Raw genomic sequence first — 19,946 nt, forward strand, 5'->3', positions numbered from 1 at the left:
CCTATATGTGGGTTAAAGACTTAAAAATTATCTGATTTGCAGCTCTTTTCTATTTCATTTTCTAGTTAGTGTAAATGATTCTGTGCCATGAGAAAATGTATACAACACTGATAAATCCATAAAGTATTTGACCTTTAATCAATCCTAATATTTTCAATCCACAGAGTCTTCTTAAATGCCTGTAACCTTGGCCCTGCCACTCCCATTCATCACAATTACTGTTCGAGCTGTCTGATGCAATGCACAAAGCATTGCATGTTGACATCCAATATTTTATCATTAATAAAATAAAAAAAAAAGTAAGAAACATTCCAAGTATTTTTGCTGTTCTGATATTTTCCAGTGCAGTGTCCAGGAGAGGGAAAGGGACAGTTTTGATTTATGTTTGTGCTAGCAGATACTGTTAATTAGTGTTTACTGTTAGCAGAATGTAGATATAGTTCTCTAAACAACTTGATTCTTGATGCTATGCTAATTTTCAGTGATAACCTTTTCATACTGAGAACAGTGTTTGTAAATAGTCAGGTAGTGTATTGGTTTTGTGTGGCAAGGTTTTGGTAGCGGGTGGGGTTACAGGGGTGGCTTCTGTAAGAAGCTGCTGGAAGCTTCCCCTGTGTTCGACAGAGCCCATACCAGCCGGCTCTAAGACAGACCCGCCGCCGGCCAAGGCCAAGCCAATCAGCGATAGTGGTAACGCCTCTGTGATAACATTTTTAAGAAGGAAAAAAAGTTGGGACGGCGGTATTCGGCAGCCGGAGAGAGGAGTGAGAACATGTAAGAGAAACAACCCTGCGGACACCAAGGTCAGTGAAGAAGGAGGGGGAGGAGATGCTCCAGGCGCCGGAGCAGAGATTCCCCTGCAGCCCGTGGTGAAGACCATGGTGAGGCAGGCTGTCCCCCTGCAGTCCATGGAGGTCCACAGTGGAGCAGATATCCACCTGCAGCCCGTGGAGGACCCCACGCCGGAGCAGGTGGGTTCCCGAAGGAGGCTGTGACCCCGTGGGAACCCCGCGCTGGAGCAGGCTCCTGGCAGGACCTGCGGATCTGTGGAGAGAGGAGCCCACAGAGCAGGTTTTCTGGCAGGACTTGTGACCCCGTGGGGGGCTCACGCTGGAGCAGTCTGTGCCTGAAGGACTGCACACTGTGGAAAGGACCCATGCTGGAGCAGTTCGTGAAGAACTGCAGCCCGTGGGAAGGACCCACGTTGGAGAAGTTCGTGGAGGACTGTCTCCCGTGGGTGGGACCCCACGCTGGAGCAGGGGAAGAGTGTGATGAGTCCTCCCCCTGAGGAGGATGAAGCGGCAGAAAATAACGTGTGATGAACTGACCGTAAACCCCATCCCCGTCCCCCTGTGCCGCTGGGGGGGGGTGGTAGAGAATCCGGGAGTGAAGTTGTGCCCGGGAAGAAGGGAGGGGTGGAGGGAAGGTGTTCTGAGATTTGGTTTTATTTCTCATTACCCTACTCCGGTTGATTTGTAATAAATCAAGTTAATTTTTCCCCAAACTGAGTCTGTTTTGCCCGTGACGGTAATTGGTGAGTGATCTCTCCTATCCTTATCTCGACCCACAAGCTCTTTGTTATATTTTCTCTCCCCTGTCCAGTTGAGAAGGAGGGGGAGTGATAGAACAGCTCTGGTGGGCACCTGGCATCCAGCCAGGGTTAACCCATCACAGGTAGACAGTATAGATTGCATTTTAAACAAGAGTTTAAGGAACCTGGAACAGTAGTATGCATGAATTAAGAGAGCTTTGGACCAAACTATGGAGACCTTATTCATGCTAGAATATATAAGTTAGGGCTAGTAGGACTGTTACAAAAAAATCTAACATTTTCTCCCATCCCCCAAGACTTTTAGTATTGTCTTGATCAAAGAACACTGCAATGATGGATGGAAATACTAACAAAGTTTACCCCCAGAGGAGTTGGTTTCCATAGACAGCTGAATGATTCAGTGCAGAGAACACTGGACTTCTTGTGAAGGAACTTGCAGTTCTGCTGCGCACCCAGGCAGTTGCTTTACCTTTCTGGGGCCTTTTACTCTTTGTGCGCCTTGTCAGTGAAAATTTCAAGACTTTTTTCTTGGACAGTGTCCTTCCACACACATTCCTGTGCCAAGTACAAAGAATAACACATTTGGATTGAGATAAGTGTAATAAAAATAGATATTACTGAAATTTTCTCTTGTGTAGCATTGGCTTTCACATCACGTATGATTCACAACCCCCGTGAAGCAATAGGTGCTGCCCGGGATTTTTGCTGAAAGAGAACTTCCTTTTTCTTTGCACTCTGAATGAAACATGAGTCCTTGGACCTCTCCTATATAAAAAGCACCGTTTGAATATGTTATCACGCTGCTATTTGTCCAGTTTCAGACCTATAATATGCTCCCCAGACCTCTCGCACCCGGTACAAAAATACTCTTTCATTAGAATCATAGAATATTAGAATCATTTAGGTTGGAAAAGACCTTTAAGATCATTGAGTCCAACCATAAACCTAACACTGCAAAGTCCACCACTAAACCATGTCCCTAAGCACCACGTCTACACGTCTTTTAAATAACTCCAGGGATCGTGACTCAACCACTTCCCCGGGCAGCCTGTTCCAGTGCTTGACAATCCTTTTGGTGAAGGAATTTTTCCTTCTACCCAATCTAAGAGTATTCTTTACATATATATCTCTTTATATGTACACCCTTATATATATGCATTCATATGTATGTATCTTTCAGAATAAGGAGGTATCGTGACTACTTCAGTGGTGAAAAGTCAGAAGTGCAAAGAAATGGCAACATTAATGTTTTTATACATGTAAGTTCCATCTTAGCTGGAAGGGTTTTATGTTCTCTTTCTCCATCTTGTAGATTTTTCTTAGCATAGTTTTTATAGGTCTTAACGATTTATTAGCAGGAATTATACTTTTAACGGAAATCATGAAAAAATGACATGGGAACATGATCTAAGTCCCCCCTCTGCCCCAGTGATATTTCTCTGTTGTTTTTCCAGCTATTTTGCCAAGCCAAACAAAATGATTATAACTGAGCACTGATGTGTAAGAATTAGCATATGTCTCTGCAACGCTGGATAGAAGAATGAGCATGACTTCATTTTTACTGCAGTTACTCTGTAAACTCTTTCTGCCTCTGCAGTTTTGTGCGGGTGGAAGTTTCACAGGAATGCCATGGAAAGATTTACAGACTTTCTGGCCAGGTTAATCACTAGCCTCTTTGACATCCTGCCTCTGTTGACAAGACTGTCTGATATTAATTACAAGATAAAAATCTCAGCCTGCGCGGGAGAGCTCAGGGATCACATCATTTGAGTGTGGGAAATAAGGAATGTGGCATTATTGTACATGGGGTACCCACAGACTAAAGTGCCAGGCCTTTAGTTCTACATAAAAGAGGTTCTGAGAGAATGTTGTAGGTGTAGGAGCAGACAAAACTGGTCAATTCCACTGTCTTTAGTGGAACTAGAGAATGCTAAAGAAGCTGATAACCTATTCCTAAATAATAAAAACTGTGGCAGCAATTCCATTCTGCTGAGTACTGAATATCCTTAATTCCCCAAAGAAAATTGCTGATCATTAGAACTCATGTTTTCTGCCATTCATGTGGAAGACATGAAGTTCAAGAGGTCCCAAAAAACACCCATTCCCTTTACTTCATTTATGCACAATAACTGCATTGTGTAGATTTTGCACATTTTTATAAGGCTTAATCAGATAGTACTTGCAGCTTTGTTTCAACCTGGCATAAAATGGAGTGGCAAAGGTTCTTGTCTTTGTCTATACTGATAAGGTTTTCCATGATGGAAGCTCTGCAAAGAGCCATCTTAATAGCAGCTCCAGGTACAAGATTAAAAATAGCTGAATTTAGGTTGGAAATCTTTTCACAGTTTTGTGGAACAATTAGGTCTTCTTCATGCAGTGATGTAGTATACTAGAAGTAGTCTCAGATATTTACCAGTATGCAGCTAAGTTGTTTTCCATACTGGCTAATTGCATGGCTGGTCCATGACTCCACTTGTGTTTCCATAAACTCTTCCACATTGGCCTGTGGAGGGAAACACCTAAGAGAAGCACTTCTTGTGATGCCACCATACTGCTGAAGAGACTTTGACTTGTGGATCAGAAGATCTGACATATACTTGAGTACTGTGACCTCTTTCTTCTTCTCTTTGACCCTGCAGATATAGACATCCTCTAAGGAATCTGTTGTTCTTGACTGCTGTAGCTCATGTTATTAGTCCCATATTTTAGGGAAAAAGCATTGCTCATATTCGTGAATAAGGAGTACTATTTCATAGCTCTTGATTGTCCAGAATTCAATCTGATGCTGAAACTGCTTTTTGCTGCTTTAGGTCAGAGATGCAATGCTGGTGAGACTGATGTCTTGTCATAGACCTGTATTCATTAGTTCCATTGCACATTGAACATATAACTGCTACTAAAGTGCTCGTTTATTACTGCATGAAATTACACCAGTTCTCTAGGAACAGATCTGTGAAAAATGTCACTGGAAGTGTTTACGTGGGAAGTAAATGGACTGGGCTCAATGATGGGCAGGGTGTAAGCAGGGTGAGTATCAGGGGAATGGATCCCACTCTCTGATACAGTCCTCCATATAGACAGATATTATGATGGGGTTTCTGAGCATCTGTATGTGGCAGCCATTTCTCTTGAAGTCTGCCTTCTTTTAAATCCCCACCCCACCCCATTGCACAGAAGAACCGTTCAAGCTGAGGTGGGACACCTCTTTTGAGGACATGCAAGTGGTCCTAAGTTTTCTCCTCAGACAAGTGTTTGGGATGTTAATAATAGTGTTGCCTGAGTAAATGGAGCAAGACTCAACCCTCATACTCAACTTTCTTCTCCCCTGCGAGTGTTTCCTTAGTGCTTGGAGCCAGCGTCCTTTCTCTTCCCATTCTCTGCCTCCTGTTTCCTTTCATATCCTACACTCATTTGAAAAAGCCAGCCGTATACAGACACTGAAAATATTTATCTTGGTAGCGTGAGCATTATCTATGCTCTTCAGCTTTTTGCCTTAAGTCTTTTGTGTCTCCTTTTTCCAAATTTAACTAATTTCCTTGAGTCTTGTTGCTTAACAGCCTGAGTTTTTATCCAGATACTGAATTCATAACAGGCGACCATCCCCTGTAACCTCTTTCTCTCCCAGTCTGAATTTTTCTGAGTTCTTGTTCTTTTTTCTCCTTCTTTTTTTTTTTTTTTTTTTTTTAAATTCTCCTTTTGGGGAAGTCCTGAACCTAGTTTTGAAGGTCAGTGGCCTAGGACAGGTTATGCCTAATTGCTCAGCAAATATCTTCTCAGGCCAAAGTGTGGTTCCAGACCAGAAAAGAGAGATCCGGTAGCATGGTAACAGTAATCTCTGAAGATGAGCTGAAGTTCATCTATTACTGCGTGAACTTTCCATAGGTTTATACTGAATTTTCTAACTGCAGTCCTTTCTTTCAGATGCTAAGCTGAATGACCTCCTAAGGGTAGGGCCAAAGGAAATGCATGTCACTTTTCCAGTGCCTTTAGTGTTCAAAAGGTTTTGCAAGGATCTAGTCAAATATGATTCTTTCTGTGTATTCTGACTCGGGAGTTTAGGGTGTCCCCCTCCCCCTGTTTTGTGCAAAGGGCAGGGAGAGGTAAGAAGGTATATTTCACCCAGCAAGGCAGAAAATGTTCCTTTCAAATATATTTATGAGTATGTTGTGGTATATGAAGGTTTCCTGAAAATTCCTATAAATTTGCTTAGCAATGTCCCTTGAAAAACTTGGGGACCCTAAAGTAAAAATATTTGCAAGTTTTTAGTCAGTAGAGCTGCTGGGTTTGTCCTGTGAGCTTGGCACATTCCTGTGGACCTACCTTCCCTTGGCAGGAAAACAGACTTGTGTGGGTAACGCTGCATCACACAGGAAAGTCAGTGAAACTAAAATAAGAAGATATAGCTGTTTGCCAGGAATTAGTAATAAAATGAAACTTGCATCCAAGTTTCTGTTAGTGAAATGATACAGTTCCTTTCCAATGGATGAGTCTACAGAGGCATTGCGGTTGTTCATGTCTACACATATTTATATATGGCAGCTTTATCATTGAAATATCAACAGCTCAGAAACAAAAATCAAAGTAAATACGTTTTCCTTCATTTGAATTCTGTAAACTGTTCACAGCTGTTACTTCAACTGTGATGTGGGAATATTTTGTAAAAGGAGAGGAAACTTCATGGGCTAAAGTTCAGTTCCTACATATTCCTCCAGCAGTGGCTTATGGTAGTGGCTTGTGCATATGTGGAGGGGCCTGAGTTTCCCCCTGCTAAACTCACAGAGCTGCAGGAAGCCTGGGCTTGTATGGATACGTACCTTATATGTGTTTTATACTGCTGCTAATTGAGCACGAAACTCAGCTGTGCTTGCAGACCTTTGAACAAACATGCTGTGGCTGTCGATGAACTTTACTTTTGGGGCTCACACTGTCTGGGTTACATGGTGTTGGGGGGGGAATGCTGTGTTTCCCAGGGGGAACACAGGGAAATCTGGAGGAACTTCTTCATCTCCTTTTCCAACGCCCCAACATGTTCAGTGCAGTGGAATCCATCACACAAGGGTTTCTCCGGGTACAGGGCCATCACTCCCTGCCAGTATTGCATTTACCCACCTTTCTCATCCCTCGTGGTAGTGGCTCTGTAATCTTCGGAGACTTGGTGGTCCAGAAATATTGTCAAAATCATGTGCCATTGTGAGATTTCACATGCACAGAGTTATGAGATTTGAAAACATGTACTTCCATGAGCAAAAGGGCTTAGCAACCCTGTGGTGCTCTCTGATACAAAGGAATGAAGCTGTGGTTGAACCTTCCTTTATTTCAAATACAGGTGGAATTGGCCAGAGGGCTATAAAGCTGTTACGAAGGGATTCAGTAAGACTATATGAGAGTATGCATTTAGCACTGTTTTCTTGGGAAGCTAGATATTGCATAATTAATCCCTTTTATTTGTTTTGCTTCTGATGCCTTCAGGTGTGTTTGCGCCCTATATTCAAGTATTCCTCATTACCACATGGAATAAAATTTACATTCCTGTAAAGCAATAAAGGCAAAGCCAAAAACCTGCTCCTGCCGCCAGAAGCTGAAGATGTAAAAAAACACGAAACACTTAAGCCTTGTAGTAAAATACTGAGTTGGCAATGCTGCTGCTGTTCTCTTACACCAGGATATACATTCTGCATGCTCCCGCAGAAAGCAACAGAGAGCACACTCAGACTTCTTGAAGAAACTCAGCAACCACAGCAAATAGGCAGATTGAAAGGATCCCCTAATGAGTGAATATATCCAGGGCTTTTAGTTCCCCATCTGCTGTTTTGACAAATACATGTGAGCTGTTTTGCCAGCAAATATCACTATGTGTGTCCAAATTACAAGCGAGAATGAGAGAGAAAAAGCATTTCTCTACTTACAAACGACAGGCAGATTTAAGAATGCCTGCTGGAGTATATGTGCATTATTAGGCACATTTTTAATTCTTTTGTCAACCTCTATTATGAGGTCGTTTCACTTCAATGCAAATTAAAACATAATTTTTTACGTTCCTATGTTCTCTTTTTTCATTATACATTTTTTTAATGTGTTGCTTGATCATGGCCCCTAGAACGATATAAAAGCCTTTAACTGTCTGAATTGAACTACTGTGGCCTTTCTTGTCAAAAAGAGCTCCTGGATTTATTTCTGTGCACATTGACACTATAAAACGTTACTTTCTTTTCTCTTTTCTGCAGGCAAAAAGCTATAATAATCAAGTTTCATTGTCATTTCAACCTTTGTTCTAAAACATTATGATGTGTAGAAAATTGATTAACTGGAATTTAGTATATACAACAAAAGGAAACTTTGTTGAAATCCAGAGGGCCATTTCTGTTCATTTGATAAATGTATTAGTTTCTTTGGTTTCCTGAATTACCAGGTAAAGGGCAACATTTTCCAGATCTAACTAATTTCACTCAAACATATGAAAGACAAATACCAGAAGTCAAATCTAACATATTCTTCCCAGGGGCCTTAAAAAAACCCACCCCAAACTCTTTATTTTGAAAAGCTAAAGTAAGAGTTCAAAATTAAATGGATGATTCATGTGAGATATGTGAACTGAACAACACATCAAGCTGTTGTACCAGCTGAAATGGCCTGCGTTTTCTCAGCACCATTAAAGAAAAGAAACAAGAGGTGAAAAAAATAGATTGCTGTTTTATTCCATCTACGCAAGCGTCACTGTATCTCAGGCTCGCAACAAACCAGACCCTCTACAGTGAGTTCTCTGTGTGAGGGTGAGGGCATTAGGCCTCATGGCTACAGAGACAAATTTTGCTTCCTTTGTCTCTCCCAGTCATGGAGGAGCTGAGGGTTGGACAGGGTCCGTATGAAGAGGATGTTGCTCAGCCCTGGTGGCCCTGCGAAGCCTTTACTCGCAGTGGCAACCCTACTGCTTCCACAGCTGCAGCTCTGCAGTCAGATGTTATTCCTGCGTAAACCTATTCCCTCCTGCTGCTGCCGCTTTCCTGGATGTGGAGCACAGCAGAAGGCTACTGTCCCATCCTAAGGAAATTCTTGGATGTGTAGACAACCGCTTTACAGACTCCTGATCTCATGGTCACATGCAAAGGGACCTACTGGGGTTTGCCGTGAATCTTGCAAGTGTGAGGGGTACAACAGCCTCTGCAGTCAAGTAGCGGGAGGAAAAAAGCAATTGTAACTAATAGAAATATTAGTTATCAATTCCCTGACTTGATCATAGTATGTTTCTGAGTAATTAAAGAGGAAATCATGTTCTCATGTCTGATATGGCAGAATGTAAACACAGTAAAAAATAATAGCATATGCTGATGCTTTTTTTTTGAGTAAAAATAATTTTAAGGAAATGTAAATGTTCCCAACTGGGCAAATGAGGATCCTTAATTTAATCTTCTGTATGAGATACATTATAGTCCCTAGAAAATATTAACCACCACCTCTTGATGCACAAACGATTCTTCTTGCTGGTGTCAGTCACATTTATTTCAGTCTAGACAAAATAGCTCCTAGGTGTCGCAGGAAGAAACAATGGCGTCTGAGTGCCTCCTGCAGAACATTCAGATCTTGAGCATATTTTGTTTTGTGTTGGAGTTGAATTTGATGTGATAGGTCTGGAAAAATAAATATAGAGCTGACAGTCTATATACACAACCAGGTTTTTAGTCCACAAGGGTAATGAGATGCAAGCACCCAGCCACTTTTTTCATGCCTCTGTCAATTTAAAGTGCATTTTTAAATGAACAGTGGGGTTATTTGGGTCTATTAATTACAGTAATTGTTTCCTGCGTGGAAACCACATGTATGAGATGTGAAAGGCGCGTGTGTGTGAGAGGGAACGCTGGCGTGTGAGACTGGTGCAATTCCCCTTTGAAGATTTTTTTTTTATCCCTAGAGAGGGAGCTTGTAATGAGCAACAACATTTACACTGAAGACTTCAGTGCTCTTTGTTGCCCCATCGTTGCTTTGCCTTTCACATGGAGATTAAAGCCAGTGGTTGAAGCTGCTCCTCCTTTTCCCATGTGGCTGATATAAATTCTACATCAAATAGAAAGGAGGAAGGGCAGGTTTGGCTGTCAGCAAAAAAATGGAGGAGAGGTCTGACAGCACCAGGAGCAGGGGCTCAGTTCTCATTAATCTGGAGGGCACAAGAAGAGTAAAAATAAAACCTTGGGAAGATGCCTACTGTGCCCTTTAAACAAAGAGCCTGTGATTGGCATAATAAGAAGTGTAGCTTTGATAAGTACATGGGAAAATGCTTTTCATAAGGCTCGCCTACTGATGGATATGATGGGAAACTCATGCAGATTTTGATAGTTTGTATAAAACTTGAATGCTGTGGCTTGTGCATTATGGAAGTACAATAATGATTCTGTAGTTCAATTTCTAACCTGTTTTCTATTACAAGTCTCTCCCTTTTAACTTTCACAAGAAAGCCTTCTTTCTGCCTGATTATGGTATTTTTCCTAGCACAGAATGATGCCAGAGGAAAATTGTTTGGGGAAAGTTTGGGATTAATCTCGAACTTTGCAGAATGTTATTTCCCCTCTTACATCTCCTTTTGCTGCTGTGACACATCTCAAATGTGGCTCAGCCCAAGTGCTTTCTTTCCTACACTTCGCCCCATGGAACAGCTTAGTTTGGAGAGAAGAGGGGAGGGATGGAAAAATATTCAGCAACACATCCTGATAGAGGGCAGCCAGACAGTGCGGCTTTATTGAATTAGGGAAGAGCTATGCTGGGAAGAGAGACAGTAGATCTCCCGAGATATCTAAGAGTAGATAGTTAGCCCTTAAGCTGTGTGCGTAGTTTGTATGTTGAAGTCACGGCACAGACATAAATCACTCCTCAAAGGTACTAGAGTTCATAGTTTATTTTGTCATTCTCTCAGCTTGATTTTAGAACAATTTGCATATTCTCAATTCTATTTTTTTCTTCTGTGCTGAGGTCCTGTCCTCTGCTCCTCCATGAGGTAGATGAGTAGCAAAGACTCTGTTCTGATATACCCAGAAGTATAAAAGCAAGAGGTATAGAGTCGTCAGCACAGGGTTTTTTATCCACCTCTTACTGGATGGTTCCTGTGCATGAACACGGCAAAACTTACTCTTGACACAACTGGGACAATAAACGGTGAGAAATCAGCATTTTAGCTACTCTAATCAATGCTGTTTTCCCTTCTTTCTTTCCCCTTCTTTCCTGGGGAAATATATATAGTTGTTAATACTGCTCCTTTTACCCCTTCTCACCCCAACTGAAGATATATGTAAAGACTTCAAGGTTCACAGACAAGGCTATGAAATAAAACTCTCTTTGTTAGTTAAGCTAGAAATTTGAACCACCACAGAAGATTATTAGAAAGGTTTTAGGCCAGGGGAAATTTTGGTACTATTTGAACACAGAGGAACCTAGGCTGCACGTCAGAGAAGATTTATGTCAGCAGTGAGACCCAACTAAGAGGAAATCACAACATTTTTGCTCTCAAAACCCCTGTTTCTACCCCATATTGTTTATTATCTTATTAGTTAAACTATTTCAGGCTTTTGCCAGAGTTTAACTACAGGGCTGACGATATTTGAGTCTCCACTGCTTTTGATAAATAATAGGTGGCTCCTTTGAAGCCACTGCTTTAGTACCAGGTGGCATCATGTCACATGAGCACTAAATATCCAGCTGGGCCAAATGAAGAAATAGTTGGCCTTAATGCCAGGGCTAGTGGCCCTCTTCTCCTTTTGTCAGGAGGTGAACTTTGTAGTTCTGCCTAATGCTCATTCAGTGAGATCAATGGCAATCTTTAATCTTTTTGGCTCTGTTGTTTGTGCACCACTTGATGGGACAGGTTTCTCATGGCAGTTTTCTTGCGGCAAAGCCGGAACAGAAGGAAATTTGTTCTCACGTGGGCTTGGTCACCAGAATAAGGAGACTGAGCTGCTTTTTGTGATGTGAGTATTCCAGGGGAGAAATGACTCTGGCAGGTACTCTCATGTTAGTGTACTGATACACAAAAGGGTAAAGTTCTTGTTGAGCTCATTAAGTATATACTAGGAAAGGTAAGTCAGAAAGAAATTAATCTGACAGGGAGTCTGTGATTGATTGTACCAGGTGTTTTGGGTGAAAATGAAAAATAAAATATGTTCTTCCCGAAACTTTTACTTATTTTGAAATACTGCATATTTGGAATTATTTTAGTGATGACCAAGTAATCTATGCAAGTCTTAATATAGTAAGATTTAATTAAAATGAAATAGTTGAATTAATTCTTTTAAATGCATAATTTAAAATAGTGTCTTCAATCAAATGTATAAATACAATAGTCTCTGTAAGTGAACTGCATCAGTCTAATGGCTTGCTGTGTTTTTTATTTGCTTTATTAATTAAGAAAAAACAAACTTCTGTATGAGTTGTTTTATGTATAGACATGATTAAAAGTTCTCACAGTATCAGGGGATATTAATGGGCAATTATATTTTGAGTTTAAAATGGATTGATTTTTCCTTTCTGAGAGAATACTAATGCACAGACAAACTGCATAGAAATAACATGTCAGTAATATCACACTACTGTACAGATTTTAAAGATAAATTTCCATCTGGCAAGCAGACATTCAGGAAGGAGCTGTTGTTAATGCGGCTTTCACACAGACGAAGTTCATAAGGGATAAAACCCGGCTTGAAGCTTCATTTCTACTTTTCACAGTTGGCAAATGTAAATATACTCTAGATGTTTCTTAAAGAAATTGAGCACAAATAACCAATAAGGAAAAAGCTGAGTTTCCTCTCTTGTTCCACTGGAAGTTTTGGACTACTCCGATGGCCCTTCCAGAGAACAAGAGCCAAACAGAAAAACAAAAGCAATTTTAAAAACGACAACTACAAACCAAGAAGAAAACATGCTCTGTAAATATTAATACTTCACTGAAAACTTCAATGTGCTCAACAAATGTCAGTTAATTTAACCCCTGTGAGGGAAGCTAAATAATAAAAACCTCATTTACAAATGAGAAGGCAGGAAGAGAGCCTGAGCCTATCGAAATGATAACCCTGCTGACTTCAGTGGTCTTTGGAGAAGGTCTCTTCTAATCTGTGCAAGGTCAGGGCTGATGAATGCCACAGGATGCATGCCACAGGTGACTGTTCTTCACCACAGTACTAACCCAGCATTTTACAAAGTAAGATAATGGTATAATACATAAGTGTTCACTATAAAACGTATTGAGTTTGACTGTTTCCCTAATGTATGTACCATTGGTAAACATGAAAATAATACACTCTGTTACTGTGGTACCATTTGACCTGAGGTATTTAAGGATTATTTACAAAAGATGCACAGCATATTTTGGGAGGGAAGAAAAATTAATCAGGCAAAAAACTATGGTTCTTTTAGTAAACATATTGTAATCAGAAGTTGTCTTTGCTCATGAAATTGAAGCTAAGAGTAACTGCTACTGGTAAACAAATATTAAATCCAGCAGAAGGAATGGATAGAGCTGGTTGAAAGATATAGTTTCAAACTGGAATGGTAGCTGAAATTTCAAAATTTGCTTCATCCTGAGCTGAAATGAAGTGTCAGTCTCAGAATTTTATTTAGGAAAAAAAAATTAACAATGGTATTAAAATATGTTCAAATGTATTGAAAATTTCCATCTTAAATGGTGGTAAAAATCAAGATGTTAATGTAAAATATTTTTACATTATTCATCCCCATTTTGTAAAGGAAGAAAGGTTTCCTCAAAGTGTTTGATTAGGTCATTGATTTTTAAGCACTTCAGCTTCATAGTTTAAGGAATAGATTTGACTGACACTTACATGCCTAGTCACAAGGAAACATGCAGCTACTGATTCATAAGCACCAATGGACCTTGTCTTTGAAGGCCACCTGTACAAATGCTCATTAAGCATGTTCCAGGCTGCTTGTGAGATCTCTTGAGGTCAAATAGTTTAAGAAAATAGGGTTTGTAGTCTTTACCACTAATAGGAGTTACATGAATGTATCTGGGGAAGAGTGTGCCGTATGGATATTTTCTTATTTACATTCAGTATTGCCTTTCCAATGGCCACTGTAGATTTGCTCTCCATTTTGCAGAAAGCTGATTTATATGCCAGTTGGCTTACTGTGGTTCACTGAAATGAAGGCTTGTTTTAAAAGGGAACAATATTGTAACTCAACCTGGTAAGTGTGGGAGACAGCTGTCAGCAGTTCATAGTTTGAAATATTGTTTTAACAATTGTTTCTTTCCTTTTCTTAAACTGGTGGTAGAATATTGCCATTATGGGACTTTAGGTCGAAACGTCTATTTCTTAGAAGAGAAACAGGCTTGCAGAGAGTGGAGCTTGGAGATGGAGCACCTGTTAGTTATTTTTTCAATCAGTCGCAAACTGAGATCTGAATTCTAATAAAATCCCCTTTTCAGTTGCAGAAGTTCTTCAGGAAATGGGATTACACCGAATTTAGAATGTTGACTGTTTAAAACTGGTGCCAAGCTAAAAGAGATGTGTTAGCCTGTGGCAGTGGTGCATCTCCATGCTTGGCTCTGGGGAAACAGGATGTTGTGCTTTGGGGTCACATACAAATTCATCCCAGATCTGGATCTGAAAATAGCTGCTCTTTGAAAGCTTCTTGGCAGTCAATGTGGAATGAAGTCTATGTCCTGAATGACGGTCCTTCATCTTAAAATTTACCTATGCTGTGGGAATTGACTGACATCTAGAAGTCAAATCTAAAACTGGGCTCAGCATCTGTTGTCACAGTACCTTGGGCGTTGGGGATGACTTTGAAGTTGTGTTTAGGTTCCTTACAGTTAGACGAAGGGACGCACCAGGTCTGACGCGTGCAGGCTCTCAGTCTTGTGTAGGCAGGGGCAGCCTCCAGATGTGCTGGAGAGCATTCGGTGAGGGCAAACAGCGGCTCGCGTGCAGATGGCCTTTGGCAGAAGGACAATTACACTGAGAAGCTGTTAGTAGGGAAGCAGGCATGGAGGGAGGCAGGCATCTGCAGAATAGCTTGGATGCAGTTCAGACATTTGCACAAATGGAAAAAAGGAGCTAGCTAGGAACAGCCAAGCTAGAAAACTTTGTCTCTGGTTGAGCAATGAGCTTCAAAATGTAGGATAGGAGGAACAAACAGGGCTTATTTTGTCTGTGTCAAACAAGGTAAGGCTGGCTGAGTTAGAAAGGCCAGGTTGGGCAAGTAGGTCAGAAAATACAGCTACATGTCAATGCAGAGGGTGAACAGGTTGAGTACAGAAGTCAAAAGAGGTTGGTCTCTGTGCTGGGAGCTGGAAGTACTCACTGAATCTAGAAATTTGTCAACCTACTTGGAAATCTGAGTATAACTAACTTGCCTAATTTTAGCTAGCCAAATTTTAACATTTTGCCCTAAAGCCCGTTTGTTTTTGTAATCACCTACAGAATTACTGCACGGCATAAAGCTCCGAGTTTAAAAAATTCTGGATAAATAAGGGCTTGATTCATCAGTATTTGCCAGATTAAATAATTTCTTAGTACACGTCTTTTAGACCCCAAATTTCTTATGGTCCTGCATAATAAACTGTTTGTGCAATTAGCAATAAATTTGTCACTGTAAGTCACTCTTTAAAGCTGGGAACAAGTATAACATTTATTGGTGTGTTAGAGTATGCAGTTAAAAATAGCTATCCTGTTTTCATATAGTGAGTGCACTTTCAGGCTTGTTTTCTCCAGCTCTGTAGATACAGGAAAGGTGACAGAATCAGCATGAGTACATGATAGAAAACAGTATTCTTTGTGTAGAAATGAAGTTTATTTGCAACATGTTTTGATAAAGGAAAATCTGCAAATTTTGGCTTCATTGCCACCTCTTTCAGCACTGTATTTTGGGCTTTAACAAGTGTTTAATGCTACCTGTTCTAGTTGCAATAGGCCTTATCTGAAATGTGCAGTCTGGTGGTATTAATGTTAATACATTATACAAATATGCAATGTTAATACATTATGCAAAACCAAATACCAACTGGTGCTCAGCACGCAGCTTTAGCACTCAGTAATTGAACAACACACAGTGAAGGACTTAACTTTCTTCACATTGAATACTGTGGTCTAGCATGGGCCCCTGAGGTACCAGTCTTGCAGATGTCTCTACACCAAACTCTATAGTGAAACTGCTGAGATTGCTGCTTGCAGTACCATGAATGACAGTTAGACTGTGTAACATAGACATTTACTTTTCATAGCATTTACCAGAACTGGTGGTTATTTATTTGGAAATCTCAGACATGAGGTGTTATTTGATTTAGGGAGCAGTCTGTGTAATTTATTACCTCTGGATATCCCTTGGCTCCTTAGAAAAATTGTAATTAATAGTATTTTCTTGATTAGCTGACTCCTAATTGAATTTAGTATACTGTATATGTTTTTTTCTTTGATTTAATTTTGTAATAAATCTTTCAGGCTATGTATCACATGTCTATTAGCTTTGAAAAACCGAAACGGATGCAATATAGAAGAAAGAGTTAAGCTCACTATGGGCTTCAACCTGTAAGAGGTTGAGGAATCTCTTTTATATCAGTAGGAAAAGAATAATCTGAGCCCTCACAAAATTATACTCGACCCATGTGTGGAGGGTGGTGGTGGTGAAAATTGAAGACTGAGGAGGAAGAGGGGGAGACTTGGGGCGAGAAGGATTCCAAAGAAAGGATTTAATCATATTGGAATTAACTCTAGATCATTCAACTGGACTGAAACAAAATTAATTATAAAGCATTTGTTTTGAAGAAGCTGAGCCAGAAAAAACACAATGCTGCCAAATAATATTTAATAATTGTATTCAAAAATTAGAAAAAGAACCCTTTGGGACTCTTAGTAGATCATTGAAACCAACTGCTCTTTTGATGAAGTATGTGTCTTTCTCAGGTTGAATTACAAGGGCTGTCTCATGAGATTCTGTAAACCTATATAATGTTACTTTAGTAAAAACAAAATAAAAAGAATTAATTGGTGATCACAGACTTTCTAAGAAAGGGCAGAGTAGAGTTTTAATGAACAGTTACTCAACTGTCTCTTCCACTGCTTTTCCCCAACCCGAGCCTCACGTTTTCTGTGGTGCTGGGAGAAACTACTTTTCTTGAACAATTTCACATTTCCTGGCCCTGCTCATGTCTTGTAAGTGATGATGTGTCTTAGAAAATAGAGCAACAGAAAGAGAATGATGGTTCTTGAGTGAGTTGGGAAAAACACAAGAAAACCTTTTCAAAGGAAGGGATGTGTTTGCCTTTTGTTTTGCCTTCAGCTGTGTCTAGATGCAGCTTTATGTGCTTAATGGTAACGGCAGAACCTAGGGGAGAGTCATCTTGCTCATTAATACTCAACATCAATGCCTCCTTGAGGCATTTGCTTCAAGGAAGTGCTAGGCAGTGCCACCAAAACTTCCAGAATCAGGTCTGGCAGGACCTGGCACTGTGATTTTTGGCTTCTTGAAAACATTATCTTGGGCGCTGCTGATGTATACTGCCAAATGCCTCTAGCCCTGGGACAGGATGTTCACACACAATACACCTCTCCGTGGCAACTCTGTAGGCACATATTCACTGCTACCTAATTTTAGGCAATACTTCAATGTTTATATTGATTTGATGGATAAAGCTTTCTGAGATGTTTTGTGTAGAGGATTCAAATGTAGTCACAAATGAGAAAAATGTTAATTGGATTGGGCAGCTCTGTGTTAGATTTCAGGTGCCCCACAGCTGTGAGCCTTTTTTCTTTTCAACAGTGTTTTAGTCAAGAAGTGGAATTAATGCTGGGTTTACCTTAACATTTCTGATTTTTCTGGCTTAACATGACTCCTTTCTTGCCCAGTTTGAGACTCCCACTGGGAGATAATTGAAGTCCATCCTGGGAGAGTTTCTGCAACAAAACTGTTTCCTTTTCAGCTCCTTTTCTGTTTTGCCTCACTTAAAATTGATGGACATACGGCTGGATGTGTGGATCAATTTTTAAAAGGGCTATGGGCAACAAAGGTGGGCAGAATGGCTGATGTGCAGTGATACCTGGTGCAGTGCTTCCTAGTAAAAAACATATACGGCTCTCAGACTTTTAGGTGTTAGATTTATAACTTTTCTACAGTGTTAGGCAGACTTTCATGTCTTAAGTTTCATGAAAATGTCTCTTGACAACATATGTTCTGAAGGGTAGGCTGTGTGTGGAACCACTTGGAGGATGGAAAGATTAACTTGGCACTTCAGGATCTGAGCCTCCTCATGCTCCCCTAATGGCTGTCACAGGAATTATCCTCACAGGCACTCTTCACCCAAGATGTTTTCTCTGTAGGGGAATTTGTATTGCCTCTTCTAGATTTTAGTGAAAGAAAAGCCAGTGCTGACTCTCCTAACTTTGGCTCTCCATACAGGTGTTAAATCTTTGTCTGAAGTTCAGATCAGAAACTCTCCCTATTTTAAAAGCGATTTGGCAACCTCTCATGGGTTTTGCAGCTGTCTATTGTGACAATATATGATCTTAGAAACCTCATGACAGAAATGGCATAACAAGGTGAAAAGGAATGGAGATAAAAATTCATGGCCAGGCTGATAATTGCTGAGTGACACCTTGTATGTAAGTTCTCAGTCAGTATCCACGGCCCTGCTCTTGCCAGACAGTTGAACCCCACCTGGGAAAGGCTGGAGGTTTACTGGATGCCTACAACAAGCTTGGTCCCTTAATCCCATTCCCCTTGCCAATTTAATTTTGTGATTCAGAAAGAAATAACAGCAAAATAAAGCTCAGAACTGAAGAATAAAATGGAGAAACGTAAGAAAGCATGTGGGTCATGTCTTGATGCTAGGCCTTGCTTCCCAGAGGAGCAACAGTGCCCCCCTACAGGTAGGGGACCTGGGGCTCCTGTCTGGCTTTCTGCCACAGAACAGGCAGGGCAAAGATAACATTTCAGGGATATTTTAAAAAAACTATAACTGCTTAGCAAGCTTGGTCATTCTTGCACATCTCAAACTATCCCAGCTGTTGGAGCAGGCTTAGACACAGAGCAGATCCCAAATGGCTTCCTCCAGGGAGCATGGCTTCTGCTGCTGTGTGCACATCCCGCCTGTGCTCCTCAGGTACTGCTGTACAATCACTACATATCAATCAGTACAAGTAAATCTATTACTGTGGCCATTATAACAGCCATAAAGTGGCTATAGAGAGAAAGTAACACCACATCACTGGGGTCTTTCCTTTGAACATGTTCTCAAAGATATAATTAAAAACACCAAGTGCTTATTTCAAAGCCAAAGTTTGTAAGTGATGGGTCTGGCATCATGCCTATTGCAGGAAGGCTAATTACACCATAAATTAAACTTTTTTTTTTCCTAACCAAACATTATGACCTTTAATAAAATTGTTTTTACAACCAGCTGTCAATAAATCATCCAGGAAAGCTAGTGAGAAATGTTCTGTGAGCACTCCACTTCTGTGAATTTCATTAGCTGCAGTTTATTTGGTTTTGTGAGCTATGACGGTTTTTAAATCTCAAATTAAAAGCTCCGAACCATAAAAACTAATTCAAGAACATTAGCATCTCAGTCTCTGAAAATGAACCTCTCTAATTGCAGAAATTAGTCAAGATTGTATAACGATCAGGAGGTCATTAAAAAAAAAGAATAGTGTGTAGGCAGTGCTGGATTCAGCTATAGCAGCTCCAGAAAAACTTTTTTTTAAATATACCTTAACGACAGAAAAATGTCTTCAGGTAGGTTGATTTGAAAGCACTGTGAAAGCCTTTTAACCTAGTGGTTTGATTTCTTAGACATCAGCTTTTGGACCTTACTTATTCTCTTATGTCCATCAGGCCTTTTGAGTTTGAACACATGCAAGAAGTTATGCTGCATATTGCCCCGTTGTGTATGTAGTGGTGAAGTATGAGGTAACATCAATAGGCTTTACTTCAGGAGCTCTTTTTGTTTGCATTCTTAAGGCTCCTGTACTACTTCATGATAATTACAAATATTTGTAGGAAATATACTATACTGCTTGATTTGTGACTTTAAGATGGACATATTTTAAAGCTAGGCATTTTTATTAGATTGGTACCAGAAAATGAAGCTGTTAACATTCAACTCCTCTGCCTCATAAAGCTCTTCTAAGTAGATGAGAGGGTTTATTTTGTGTTGTAGAAATATCTAGAAAGCCTTTAAGTTTTAATCTGATAAGACAAGATAGCAATCCTTATTCTCAGCTCCTTTTTGGAATTGCCGGTTTCCTCACATTTCTGTTTTCCTCTCCATATATTTTGGCATCATCATTTCAAGCCCTTCTTAACACTGTTCATCTGACTTTCCATAGCTCATTTGTGTAGAATATGTATCACAAAAGTCAGATATACCTTGCTGAGCCACTCATAGCTTCCACAAGTCCTTGTTTAT

The sequence above is a fragment of the Harpia harpyja genome, chromosome 13 (assembly GCF_026419915.1).
Source record: "Harpia harpyja isolate bHarHar1 chromosome 13, bHarHar1 primary haplotype, whole genome shotgun sequence".
Classification (NCBI taxonomy): Eukaryota; Metazoa; Chordata; class Aves; order Accipitriformes; family Accipitridae; genus Harpia; species Harpia harpyja.